This window comes from Amphiprion ocellaris, chromosome 3, assembly GCF_022539595.1.
Source record: "Amphiprion ocellaris isolate individual 3 ecotype Okinawa chromosome 3, ASM2253959v1, whole genome shotgun sequence".
NCBI classification, from domain to species: Eukaryota; Metazoa; Chordata; class Actinopteri; family Pomacentridae; genus Amphiprion; species Amphiprion ocellaris.
Genome location: NC_072768.1, coordinates 9,026,882 through 9,040,785, shown reverse-complemented (window position 1 = coordinate 9,040,785; position 13,904 = coordinate 9,026,882). Strand labels below are relative to the sequence as shown.

The following is a 13,904-nucleotide window of genomic DNA, read 5'->3' as shown; positions in this document are numbered from 1 at the left end:
GCGCCAAAATTCATGATTTTTTTTTCAAAGAAAACCTTTCTGGAGTGTTATTCACGGCCCACTTTACACTATTTCATCATATATCACGTTTTTACAACATGTTGAAAAATGGCATTTTTTTTTCGACATAGTATACTATGGCCAAAATTCATGGTGATTTTTTTTCCCCACAAAAACGTCATAGTTTAGTATCTGGACAAAAATGTCACAAAAAAAGTTTAGGTTGTGTTCAAAAATGTCATGAATCATCATAGTTTAGTATGTGGTCAAAAATGGTGAAAAAACATCATAGTTTAGTATGTGTTCAAAAATGGCCAAAAAACATCATAGTTTAGCATGTCGTCAAAAATGGTAAAAATGTCACAGTTCAGTATGTGGTCAAAAATGCCAAAAAAACCCCCATCATTATTGTTAAATCATTATAGTTAAGTTCTAACAACATTTCATATGTTCTTAACAGTTCAGCAAGGACTTAATTCTCATTTTCTCTTAGTTTTAGTTGGTTTGCTTCAATCAACAACAGACGGGGTTAGAAGCAGAGTGGTCTAACCCACAAAAATTTCTGTAATATTTTATGGTCTAGATTTTAAGTGGCAAAGTGGTCAAATTCACAACCCAAACCCAGCGTTACTGTAGCACTTTGAATGTTCGACCATTCTCACAACTTTGAACTCTTTATTCTGAAAAACTACAGAAACAGGGTTAGACCACTCTGCTTCCAAACCCTTCAACGTATGGTGTTATTTGACTAGTTTTGTATTTGATTTCCTCAGAACAGCAGGTTCCAGCTAACTTTAAGGATGCTTCGTGGAGTTTTTGTCTGATTGTATGCCTCCTTGGCCATGTTTACTGGCTGCAGCCTCCTTCCCTGCCTTTGTTAGTGTAATGCTGCATTTCTTTGCAACAATATACAACACCAACGCTTCCATCCATCAGCATTTTGGTCAGGGTTTGCTGCACACTGTCCACCATTTCAAAGGGTAGATCATGTGAACAGATGGCATTTTCCTGTTATGGATTCACTCTAATGAGGCGGCAAGGCTGCATGTGCCAACACAGTCAGCAGCTCGTGTTTACTGCGGTACAAAGTCATTCCTCTCCAAACTGTTGTCAGTTGTCACTTCTTCTACATGAGTTATTTTGCTATGGAGCAGCCAAATGGTTCTCATGTGTCGCTTGGCAACAAGGTGGAATTCCTCCAATCTTAACTTTTTTGGTCTACATTGAACCACCCTTTCGGGTCTATATTTGAGGTTTTAGGTGGAATATTCCTTTTAACCAGCCCCACAGAGCGACTCTAAAAACTCAACAGCTTTACAAACTCTAAGATTAAACTCTCCACAAGGATCCAAAATAAGTTGGACTTCTACATGAGAGCTTTAATTATTCTTCATCTACTTCCTGAAAAGTTTGGTCAATAAAAAAAAGACAAAAACTAATATTTTCAGCTGAACTAAAGACAGACTGTGATTTTTCTGCTCACATGTTGTGTTGTTGTAAACTTACTCTTTCAAATAAATAGCCTCCTAACCCCCTGGAAACCAGTGTTTGTCCTGTTTTTGTGTTGCTCCTCGGCGACCCTAGACAACCGGGTTGTAATGTTTTTTGAGCAACACACCATACTATGACGTTTTTACAATGATGGTTCTACTATGAAACCAGTTTGACATGTTCAGGTGTTCTTTGTGTGAAAACTCAGAGATTTCAGGTATCAGAAGGTGGTTTTCAACTTTCTTTGTTAACTTTCTGCCTCAACTTTAAACTAAATTTCCTTCACTAACCCAGCCCTCTGGACTCCCAGTAAGCTGTGTTCCTATTGGCTGTCCAGGTGGCTGCTTGGTATTATCAGGAACACCTGAGCAGCTCAGTGTCTTCCTGCTTGATTTAGCTGCAGACAAACATTTCCTCTGCTTCTCTTCACCATTTAACCGGGTTTGGCTCAATTGCCTTAGTTTGTTCTTTAGGCGTTGGCTTGCAGCTTCCAGCAGTAAAATCATCTTTAATGTGTTTCTTGGTGTGTTTTAGGGCTTTGTACTTGATAGTTGTCTTGGTAAATGTGGTTCTTTAGCCACAGTTGTGTGCAGTGATTAGTGGGTTTGGTGCAGCTGTGCTGTGTCTTCATCTTGGCTGTAGTGAGTCTTTAGAGTTTTTTGGTCAGACACAGACACATTCTGTATTGTTGTTTGTGAAGCAACGTAGGTTGTCCAGAAGGTAAGAGTTCCTGTCCTGATTCTCTGTTCTCAGAGGTTCTCTGGTAGGCTGCAGGAGACTTTAGTGTTTGGGTTGTGCTAGTTTGGTTTTTGTATGGTTTCATTTGGACGACTATCTTGAGGCCCCTCCATGTGGTTTAGTGAGGTTTTCTGGAACAGTTCTACAAAGCAACCTGCAGCAGAAGAGACTTTGAGAGTTTTTAGGAAGTTCTGGAGACCAGACTTTAGAGCAGCAGAAACATTTGTCAGCAGTTTGAGCAGGAGAAGGTGAGTTTCAGAGTAGAAATGAGACGGAAACCTTCTTGACCCGTGTGGTGAGGTCTTGTACGAAGAGTTTGAGCAGGTTGTGAAGAGTCTGTAGTTCTTTGGTCTGAAAGCACAAGAAGAGTCGACTCATTAAAGGAGAAAACAGGAGATATTGTTGGTTCTTCTGCCGCTCTGCAGTTTCCTTAGACTGAATATCAAGTTTATATTTGAAATGATTTATCATATGAGCCCAAGAAGACTTCAATAAACTCCCTCCATCCCCTGGACACAACATATTTTATTACCATGTTAAATCTTTTTGTTTTTTTAAATGTTTTTGAGTTTTAATCATAGTTTTAGCATAGTTTTTTTTTTCTCTTTGCTTGTTTAGTTTTGTCATCTGTGTAAAAGGTGCTAAACAAATAAAGTTGAATTGATAAACTGAATAATTGACTAACTCATGATTGTGACAACAGAAGTATTTTCATTGTGATTTCAGGGTTTGTTTCATTTTTAAGGTTGGAGTAAAAATCTTGACAGAAAAAAAGATTAAAGAAATAAACTACATTAAAAAAAAGCAATTAAATCAAGGGAAAAAAACATTTAATACAGTAAAAACCTTTAAAAAGAAAATTAAACATTAAATTTAAATTATATTAAACAGACAAAATATTTAATTAGATAATTAAACAGAAGATACAAAACATGTAATTATGGAATTAAACAAAATTTTTAAACAAAAATATTAAACTTTAAAGATGAAATGTTTTAGATAATTAAACATTTAAAACATACAATTAAACAAGAAGAATATTAAACATTTTTTAAAAATACAAAACATTTAAACAGATTATTAAATCTTTAAAAAGACAAAACAATTAAAAATTTGAATGTTTAATTAGAAAATTCAATCTTAAAGACAATAAAACTTTAAATAGGAATTTAACAGAAAATACAATGAAGCATTTAAAACGAAAATTAAACATTAAAAGGTGGTAAAACATTCAAAAAGAAAAACCTTAACAAATATTTAATAGAAAAACTTAAACATTGGAAAAGAAAAGAAAATTTTTCAAACGCAGATAAAACATTTGAAAAAACAACAAACATTAAAAAGACAAAACATTTTGAAATCAAATCAGACATTAGAAAAGAAGAAAAGGTGGGAACACAGCAAAACTAAACATTTAAGAAGAATCAAACAAAAGACAAAACCACCAGTTAAACTTGAGAAGATCAAATTAAACAGAAGAGACAATAAAATTATCAAAAAGAGCAAAAACAGATAAAGTCTTCAAGCGTTTTCTAGTATGAAATGAAAACATCAAGTTGTTTCTTCAAACATTTCCTCTTTCTATGTTCTTGGTTTGATTGTGGACAGATTTACTAAGAACTCATTTCAGAAAACTGCTTTCCAGATAAAGTCTACTAGTAGTTGAAGGCATTGATCAAACTAATGTTACCTTCTGATCTCCACAAACTTTACTGTTCAGTGAAGAGAATCAAAGTTTGTTGAGGATTTCTAAAAAACCCACAGATGAAGGTCTGAGAAGAACTCAGATGGATGGTCTAAATGTGATATCAAGACTCATGGTCACAAGTTTCTGTTAACCATAAAGTTCAAACTAACAGAGAAGTACTGAGAAACTTTTAAAATTTCAGTCCTCAGACTGTCGAAAGGTTCAAACTAACAGAGAACTACTCAAGAACTTCTAGGTTTTCAGCCCTCAGACTGTCTAAAAGCTCAAACTCACAGAGAACTACTCAGGAACTGAGAAGATATCAGTCCTCAGACTGCCTGAAGGTTCAAACTAACAGAGAACTACTCAAGAACTTTCAAGATTTCAGTCCTTGGACTGTCTGAAGGTTCAATCTAACAGAGAACTACTGTGGGACTTAGAAAATTTCAGCCCTCAGACTGTGTGAAAGCTCAGGTCCTGAGGACTCAGGAGGTGTGGAGGCTTGGAAAGTCTTGGAACTGAGGGTTCAACCCTCCAGCACAAAGGCTGAAGTCCAGCCTCCTGAGAAAAACGGTCGAGTCGAGACTCGAGTTGAAAAAAAAACTCAAAAATGACAAAAAATAGATGACAAATGCGCAAAAAAAAGAAGAATTAGTATCTGAGCGGATAGCTCAGGGGGATAAGAAGAGGACTACCAAGCGGAGGGTCGCAGGTTCAAGACCCGCCAGTGGCCCTTTTCTTTGTTTGTCTTTGTCAAGATTTTGATTAAAACTTAAGAAGTGTCTGGTCTTGAACCAGCGACCTGCAGCTCCATAGGCAAATCCTTAACTCACTGAGCTACAGATCAGATGAAAAGAAATGATTTCGTCGTCCCTTTGGCATCGTAGTTCCTCAAGTGACCACATGGGTGGAGCAAAGGCGGAGTCTGGGTGGAGTCAGGGCGGGGAGTAGGCAGGGAGGTGGGTGGCGGCCTCCCCCCGCTACTCCCCCACCTCCCCCCACCACCCACCACACCTTCCCCCACTCGACGAGTTCTTCGAGTCTCCACGAGTTCTTCGAGTCTCCATGGGTTTTCCCGAGTTTCTGGAGTTTCCATGAGGTCAGAGGCAGAACAAGCTGTCATGAAGAGGTGTTGAAGTAGGTCAGGATGGACTGACTTTTTACAGCGACTAGAAGGACGACGACAAGAAGAGCAGGTCTTTAACCACCATCCATAAAATCCATGGAGTCGGCTCCAGAGAAATGAAAGATCAACTTTTATCAACCTCCATCCAGATGTTCAACTTGATATCTTTACTTGGAGATTTTTAGCACCACAAACCTTTAGTATCACACTTTATTATCATTTATTAGGACTTTAATGGAATCCACCAGCAGATTTAGTTTTTGTTGAGAAACTTTATTCTTGTCATCATGGGACTGCAGTATTTAAAACTGTTCCTTCTATTTGACCTCATGTTTATTAGTTTTAGTGGAGAAAGTTTGAATTGTCAATTAGTCTCTTAAAAACTAAATAATAAATTGGATTAGTCAAGAGGTTTAAATTTCTTTCTTTGTCACATTTTAAATATGACAAAAAATATAAAAATAAAGCATCTTGAGACAATTTGACCTGTAACTGGCGTTATATAAATAAAATTGAATTCAAATTGTATGTATCTTGTAATGGAGTAATTCAGCCATATATGTTGGAAAACACATTTTCTTTGTCCATTAATCTGTTGTTTTCTCCAGTAATTCATTTCTTGTTTTGGTTTAGAAAATGTCAAACCCAAATATATTCAGTTTACTGTCATAAAAACCAAAAAGTTTTCCATTCATGATGCAGGAATCAGGCAGTTTTTCACTTTTTATCTTAGTTTAGTAAGAAAGATAGTTGATAATGTGTGAATTGTTGCAGCTTGTGAGCCGTAAAAGGTTTTAATCTTTGGGGCCGAGTGTCAGAAAACATTTAGAAACCAACATCAGCAAAGTACTCAAAGATTTGAACATCATTAAAGGGAAATCCAACTTTTGCATGACAATGTCTAATTAAAGGACATTTATTTCCAACGTAAATGTGTGATATTCATCCTCTGGAGCTTTCTCTTCACATCGTCTTCCACCTGGACTGGTTTGGTTGGGAGCATGTGCAACAAACATTTGAAAAACTGCACTTTAACATCAATGAATGACACTGAAGTTTAATCTCTACATAAATGAGACTGAGTCTGGATGTGCTGCTCTGTCATTAACTCCTAAGTTTAGGGAAAGTTCAAACAAAAGAGGACAGTTCGGATAAGACTTGAGAATGAGCTTATTTTGAACAAACATCTCAGACTTTCTGAGCTTCAGCACCTCTAGCAAGATATTTTAACAACAAGCAACTCAAGAGATCCAGACGTTGGAGAGAGTTAGCTTTAGCTGAGCCAAAGAACATGTGGGACGCTAACCTAGCAAGCATTTCAGACTTTCCTCTGTGAATTCTGAGAAATAATTTACTATTTAATGACAGAGCATCATATCTTAACTCAGTCTCATTAAAACAGACTCTAATTCAGTGTCATCCATCCATATTAAAGTGCAGTTACCCAAATGTTTGCTGCATGAGCTCCAACAAAACCTGTCCAGGTAGAAGGCCACTTTCACAAACAGGAAGTGGACGATTCCAAGCAGATTTATAGAAGGGGGAACTGGACTGTACTAAGTGTCGTCGAGTATAGAGGGGTGTTTTGTGGGTTTTTAAGGCTGATAATGATGATTAGTGAGACATTTGGAGTAGATATTCATTTGCAGTAAATGAAAGTTTAAAATCTTGGAGTTAAACTTAGAAGAACACAAACTAACAGAAAACTTTGTTGATACGTTTTTGTTTTGATTACAGATGTTAAGTTAAAGGAGTTTTATTCGTTACGTATAACCAATCAAATCACTCCAGAAGACAGAGCGACCACAGGTAGATAAAGGTTCAGAGCCAAAGTAGTGCCATTTTTAAATGTATTTATTACCGTAAATCAGTAAAAAATAAAATACTGATAATCAGTAAATCAGTCAGCCCACAATTACTACAATTCTACAGTGTATGTCTCTTTCCTTTGACTTATTTGTACAATATATGATGTATATGATGGCTTTTTTTCATACCAAAGGCTATACTATGATGTTTTCTAAGAGACATACGATGCTACTCTGGTTGTTCTGGCCCTGGGCCACTGCACTCCTCCTCTGTTGTTTTCTGGATTGTACTCAGCTGCATGCCTTCGTCCACCCGGCCTCCGTTGACTCGTCCCGCCTGCCGTCTCTGGAGCTGAAGCTGGATTGGAACAGACCAAAGTACAGTCCAATCACGATGCCAGCTGCCTCTCAAAAGGCTCCTTCATCTGGCAGGTGGCAGCACTTCTTCTGAAGGGAAGCTGAGCTGGCCCGGCAGAACTTTGGAGATGTGTTCCAGTGGTTGGTGGATGTGTAGGGAGATAGAGAGGGACCTTTGAATTGTTCAGAAAGGAAAACAGGGAACCCATTGGTAGTTTTAGTTTAGGGTGCTACTGCGGTGTGTTTTTGGGTTTTAAGAGGTGAACAGGAAGAGTTTTTTTCCCGTATTGATTATCTTTTACTTTGTTCCTGGTTGGAATGCCCATCAATGTAAACATGAAGTTCACTTTAGTTCTGTTTATTTATTTTTATTTTACTAACACCCATTTGTTTTTAACCCCCTCAAATGTTGTGTTGTTGTAAACTTATTCTTTCAAATAAATACTCGTCTAACCCTCTGAAAACCAGCGTTTGGACTGTTTTTGTGTTGCTCCTCACCTACTTCAGACAGCCGGGACAAAACAATGTTTTGTGGACCAAAGGCTAAACTATGACGCTTTCAGAGCGACATGCTATACTATGACGTTTGTTGGGCGACACGCTATATTATGGGCTTTTCTAATTGACATATTACTCTGACATTTTTTTGTTTTAGTTTATTTATTTTTTTTTTTGTTTTTTAGCAACATTTTATAAGAATTTGAACAGTTTTAAAAATTACTACACTTTTACTTGTGCAATGAAACGTTATTCTATGGCATTTTTTAGATGACATATTATACTCTGATGTTTTCTTGAATTACATACTATTTTGACAATATACTGCACTATGACATTTTTTGACCCACATATCATACATGACAATTCTAGGCAACATCCTATCATTTTGCAATTTTTGAACCACATAATAATCTTTTTTTTTTTTTTTTTGCCAAGCTATACTTTGAACTACAGGCCATACTATGTTATTCTTGAAAAGTATACTATACTTTGACATTTTCTGAACTACATCCCATACTATGGCGTTATACACAGAGTGCTTTGGTTACATGTTGATTTATAATCTAGATTTTTTTCTGTTTTGTTTTTTGACGGGATTACCACAGACCTGACTGTGAACACCGTTGACACCCACCTGAGGGAGACGCTGCCTAAGATCTCAAGGCTGCTTGGTCGTGGTCTTTCTGGTCCTGCTCCAGAACGCCTTCATCAACTACGTCTTCTTTTGAAGAGGCCCTCAGATGCTGCAATCTCTGACCTTAAGGAGGAACTGCTACTTTCACTCTGTAACGAGATGGTGGTTATTTTAAAGACCCAGCTCCTGGCGGTTTTGAGTGAAAGTTTAACACCCATCAAAATGGAACTACAGACAGTTAAATCTGACCTGTCGGTCAGTATTTCAAACATCAAGTTCGACCCGGCTGTCCTAAAGCACACTGTAGAGGAAACGGAAACTTCACTCTCCACATCACCGATGACATCGTCACACTCCAAAGCAGAGCACCTGTCTGCTGAACTTTTAAAAGTGGACTATAAATGTGAAGAATGTGAGCAGCAGCAGCCTGTGAGCAGCGGAACAGATGTGATCAGAAAGAAGTCATTTTCTTTTTTCTTTTCTTTCTGGTTGACTTGATGCTGTCAGATGCAGATGTTGGAGCTGATTCTGATCTTTCAGGATAAAAAGCTGCTTTTCCTTCATAGACTTTACAGGAAATTATTCTCTCAGGTTTGCTCTGCTATTTATATTTTTATTATCTGTGATTATTTAATTATTGTAAAATATAGTTTGAGGCATAAAGACTCATTTAGTTATTTTATTCCTGAAATCTCTGACATAGCAAAACTAAATTTCCATTTTCCTTCTTGTACTTCTGATACTAGAACTAAACGTGTCTTCAACACGGATCATCTGGTTTTAATGAATCAGCAGCAACATCACAACAACAAATGAGACAATTTTCAACAAATTAATGAAACTGATGTCCTTTAAAACTATCAGAGTCTGTTTTAGTGTCAAATTGAAGCTGATTACTGACAACTAGAACATTAACATTACTGTTTTAGTCACATTTAAGTTTCCTGAACGTTACATTAACGTCAACCAGTCAGAGGAAACGACACAAACATTGTTAGCTTGATGCTACATTTAGCTGCTAATCAGGACAGGTCAGCTAGCTCGGTTAACATCGCTAATTCACATTAAAGCTAATATTCATTGGATGCTAACTCTGTTCTCTGGTGAACACACACAAATAAACTCCACCAACTCCTGGGGTTCACTGCTCACATTATATCTGACTCTGAAGTTGAACAAAAAGTTCATTAAAACTGGCACCGATCAGTAAATTATCATTTATTACCAACCAGCTGTCGGAGCCCTTCAGTGTCTGTTGGTCCAATCAGCCGAAGGACTGAATTACTGAACTGAAAACTGGTTAAAACAAGACAACAGACAGTAAAACTGTCTGTGGAAAATGTGCTGCTGCTCCACCGATAAATACCAACAAACTAAAACAAACTTGGTGGAAGTGTTGCTTCTTGTGATTTTTTTAATAAATAGCAAATATGAGGCTTTTATTTTTCTGGAAGGGAAACGTTGCTTATCCGTAGTTTCGCTAACTTAAGCTGCACTTTCACCATGTTCTGATACATCATTTTTTAAAAATATTAAAATAGCTGTACTTCCTTTGTATATTTTGTTTTTTCTTATGTTGCTGCTGTTTCATTGCAATTATATTTTAATAATATAACTTTAAATACAGATAATTGAAAAGAAAAAAACTGGCTCTGAAATACTCAATGAACTGATACGTCGAGTGTTAAACTGAATAAGAATTCTTAATAATATAAAATGTAACTGAGCTGTATTAATTGAGATATTTCAAATTGAAAGAAACAACATTGACTGAAAGATTTCAGTCAATTAAACCTTACATTTACCTACGAAAACCATCCTTTAATGTCTTACCTAAAAATGACCTACATTTTTAAAAATATAGGTGCAAAGTAAAAGTTTCACACTAAAGATGAATCACTGATGAACATTTAATTGCATTAACTAAATTATTATGAGGAAACAGATATCCATTTCTAATATTTGTATCAAATATGTTTATGTCTATAAAATGTACTGGACATCAATAAAAATGTCTGCATAGTGAAATATATAAAGTCCATCTGCATTCATATATCACATTGATGCTTAAAAAACGGGACCTGCAGCCCACGTTCAGTCAAGTTAGCGGAATTACGGATAAACAACGTTTCCAGGTATCTCTTGTAAAATAAAAGCCATGATTTGTTTTACGAAAAAAATTACGTGATTTCAAAAATGTGACTTTGAAAATGTAAATCAAACTGTAATAAGCGTTATCTAGCTGCTTCACCTGCTCTGAATATTTTTGTTCTCGTCTTTGTCAAGTCCAAACGAAAAATTAATCCATATTCTGGCTACAGCATCCTTGGAATGACCGGAAAGGTTAGCCGACCTAGCGGAAGTGCTAATGAGGTCTGCTCTGGCACGGATTATTACTGTCACACATGTAGCTTTGAAAATAAATCTTCTATAAGACACAGAGCTGTAGCTCCGTTTCAGTTTGAGGCCTAATGTTTCTCTGTGTGACTGTGTCTGACTTCCTCTAATAAAATCCTCCTGTTCACTGGGAGCTGCAGCTACCATAGATATGCATATCTATGTATGGGCCAGATTTGCTGAGAGCTGGAGAGCAGTGATTGGTCAGACTGACTGAGAGCCAGAGAGCAGCGATTGGGCAGACTGACTAAGACCCAAGGACTCTCTGTCCCGCCCACATTTACGGCTTCTCCTGTTTACCAACGCTGCTGCTAACAACGTTAGCATCCAAAAATGAAGATAAACTCTACAGGTAAGTCATCTTTGTAACTAGTTGTACTCTTCCCCATATCTGGACAACATCACATATTAAGCAGTGAAGTTACTGTAAGTTAACATCAGACTATAACCTCTGATATTAACATGTTCTAACATCGTGATTTAAAATTGTTCTGTAAATTTGAGGTTACGTTTCCTCATTTAGTGTTAATGCTGATGCTAAATCAGGTTAGTCAGTGTCATAAACTACCTAACTGTAAGCTGTAGTCTAAGTTTCCTGCAGGTCACAGCTGATCAATCATAATGGATCGATAACTGCTGTTTTAATTATCAGCAGATATAAATAAATCTACATTAATGTTCCTCCACAGAATTCTGTTACTGATGAATGTTAATCTCTCAGTTCAGTTCTGAGTTAATATCTCTGTCCTTGCTTTAGTTTTTTTCTCTACAACAGTGTATAGTGAGATAACTGTGGAGCTCATGTCAATGCTGATGATACATTAGAATAAAATAGAATAAACTTTATTGTCCATCTAAGGCAGTAAAATGGTCTTTAGCCTCAACCAGGAAAACAAACATTTCCATAAGATTAAAAAATAGGACAAACTACAACACTATTGTGTTCCATTCAGATCCTGATGTGTTCTGATATTTAATGTTCCTGCATTTGGAATGAAAGAACCTTGTGGATCATTTCCTTACTGTTCGTGTCTTTTCCTTCCAGCCTTGGTCTGCATCATTGGGGACATCTAGTCTGATCGACTAAGAGCTCCAGAGAACATGAACATCCAACTGTGGTAGTCTGAAAAGTCTTTTCTCCTTCATCGCTGTGAGGAAGAGCAGCACTGATGTCCTCCTCATCCTTCCAGTAATAATAATAATGCTGCAGATTTAGCTCCTCTCTTCATAATACAACTTGTCTTGTGACTGTTCAGTATTTACATTTCACTGTCAGTAACACATTATATATTTCATCCATTTATTTTCTGTGTTTACACATCTTTACAGTTCACAATAGTTAAACAATGTAGTTTTTAAATGTGCAATAAAGGTAATAATGAAGCTCTTGACCTGAATGTGTTGATGTTTTAATGCTGCATATCTGCTATAAATAACATGGACTTTTTAGATTGTATTTCTGCTCCAACAGCAGAGATGGAGTTAAAGGTGATAAATAGAATCTGTGAATACTAAGAACAGAGAATAATAAACTGCTGAAACAGTTGGTCTGACCTTCTGTAAGTGAAAGCTAAACAGGAAGTGGCTCACTGAAGATGTCGTCCATTCAGTCTCCTTCTTCTCATCCAGACGAGGTTTTCCTTCTGTTGGCTTCACTCAGAAGATCCTCACAGTGAATATGAGACACCTGAGATGAAGACAGACATCACAGTATCAGCATCAACAGCAGAGGTTCATTTTAAAGTATCCCTGGAAAGATTTCCTTTGTCGTATATTTTGTTGTCCAAGCACTGAAAGACAGAAAGGCCTGTAGTCACTTTAGCTTTAGAGAGGATTTTATTTTCCAGCTTATCTGTGCTGTAATTTAAATGTAATAACTGTAGTGTTCATCATTACTTTTGACATATTCTGGGAGGTTATTTTTCCAATCTACACTGCCGGAATAAGTACTACATCATGTGAATCAGTCGTTAAACAATGTTAACCGTTATAGAGTAAATTCACTGTTTTCTCCACTTTAACTTCAGAGACTCAGCAGATATTCAGGACTACCGACAACACAGAACCTTAACCTTACTGTTTTAATCACATTTAGGTTTTCTAAACGTTACATTAATGTGAACTAGTGTCTCCAGGGACAGTTTTATTAACTAAATGTACCACATTACACTGACACAACACACTTCAGCTGTTTACATATAACACAACACAAACATCGTTAGCTTAATGCTACGTTAGCTTAATGCTACGTTAGCTTTAATAAGGCTACTACTGAGCAGCTAGCTCGGTTAGCATCGCTAACATTAAAACTAATATTTACTGGATGCTAACGCTCTTCTCTGGTCAACACACACTGAAATAAACTCCACCAACATCTGGAGTGCATGGCACACATTATATCTGACACTAAAGCTGCATGTAAAGTGCATTAAAAGCGGCACCAGTACGAAAATTAACACTTACAGAAGAATCAGTGTCCTTTCAGTGTCTGCTGGTAGAATCAGCCGAAGGTAGAAAACTGGTTAAAACAAGCCAACGGGCAGGAAAACTGTCTGTGGAAAATGTTCTGCTGCTGCACTGATAAATAAACCAACAGTTATTATATCAGAATTAATCCAAACGAGGAGAGCAGAGTCTCTGCTGCTTCCTCCATAGGACCTGTCAATCATTCCAGACCAGACTATCAATAAAGTAGCCCCGCCCCCTTGCTTCGCAAAACTTTAACGCTCTATAAAAAATTCAATCTTGATTTATTTTTAAGATCGGCCACCTGATCTCTTATTTTGACCATGAAAACTCACGGAAAAAATGTACAGTCTATGCATCGTACTCTGTTTGGCTTCACACTTGCTGATGTCCACTTCCGGTTTCAGAAAATGAAAAAACGGACCTTTTTCGTTTCTGTCTCTTACTAATTTTACTTTCTGTTATTCTAAATATAAAATGAAAATCAAAGCATTTTTAAAATTTCGTATATCCCTTTTTGATCATGAAAAGGAAAACAGCCTTGTATTTTAATTTTAATTTTTGTATTTTAAAAAGAAAATCAAATAGCCACTCGTTTTTTGTTTTTCAATACCCGTTTCAGAACGGAAAATCCAACTGCCAAAATAAACACGGACCTGCTGTGGGACCTCATGTGCTTCAGTCCAAATAGCCTCTCAC

At 36.8% G+C, this 13,904-nt stretch overlaps 1 long non-coding RNA gene across 2 annotated transcripts; it reads right to left on the bottom strand.

The window, feature by feature from the left end:
• Positions 1-6,880: 6,880 nt before the first annotated feature.
• On the bottom strand, positions 6,881-13,679 carry LOC129348197 (uncharacterized). 2 transcript variants are annotated; one of them, XR_008600669.1, is made up of 4 exons: positions 13,203-13,679; positions 12,294-12,426; positions 8,343-8,491; positions 6,881-7,380 (listed from the first exon to the last, which is right to left on the bottom strand). It is a non-coding gene; the product is annotated as an uncharacterized LOC129348197 (long non-coding RNA). The 2 variants fall into 2 exon arrangements; XR_008600670.1 differs by having other exon boundaries at positions 12,330-12,426; positions 13,203-13,678.
• Between the last annotated feature and the right edge of the window lie 225 nt (positions 13,680-13,904).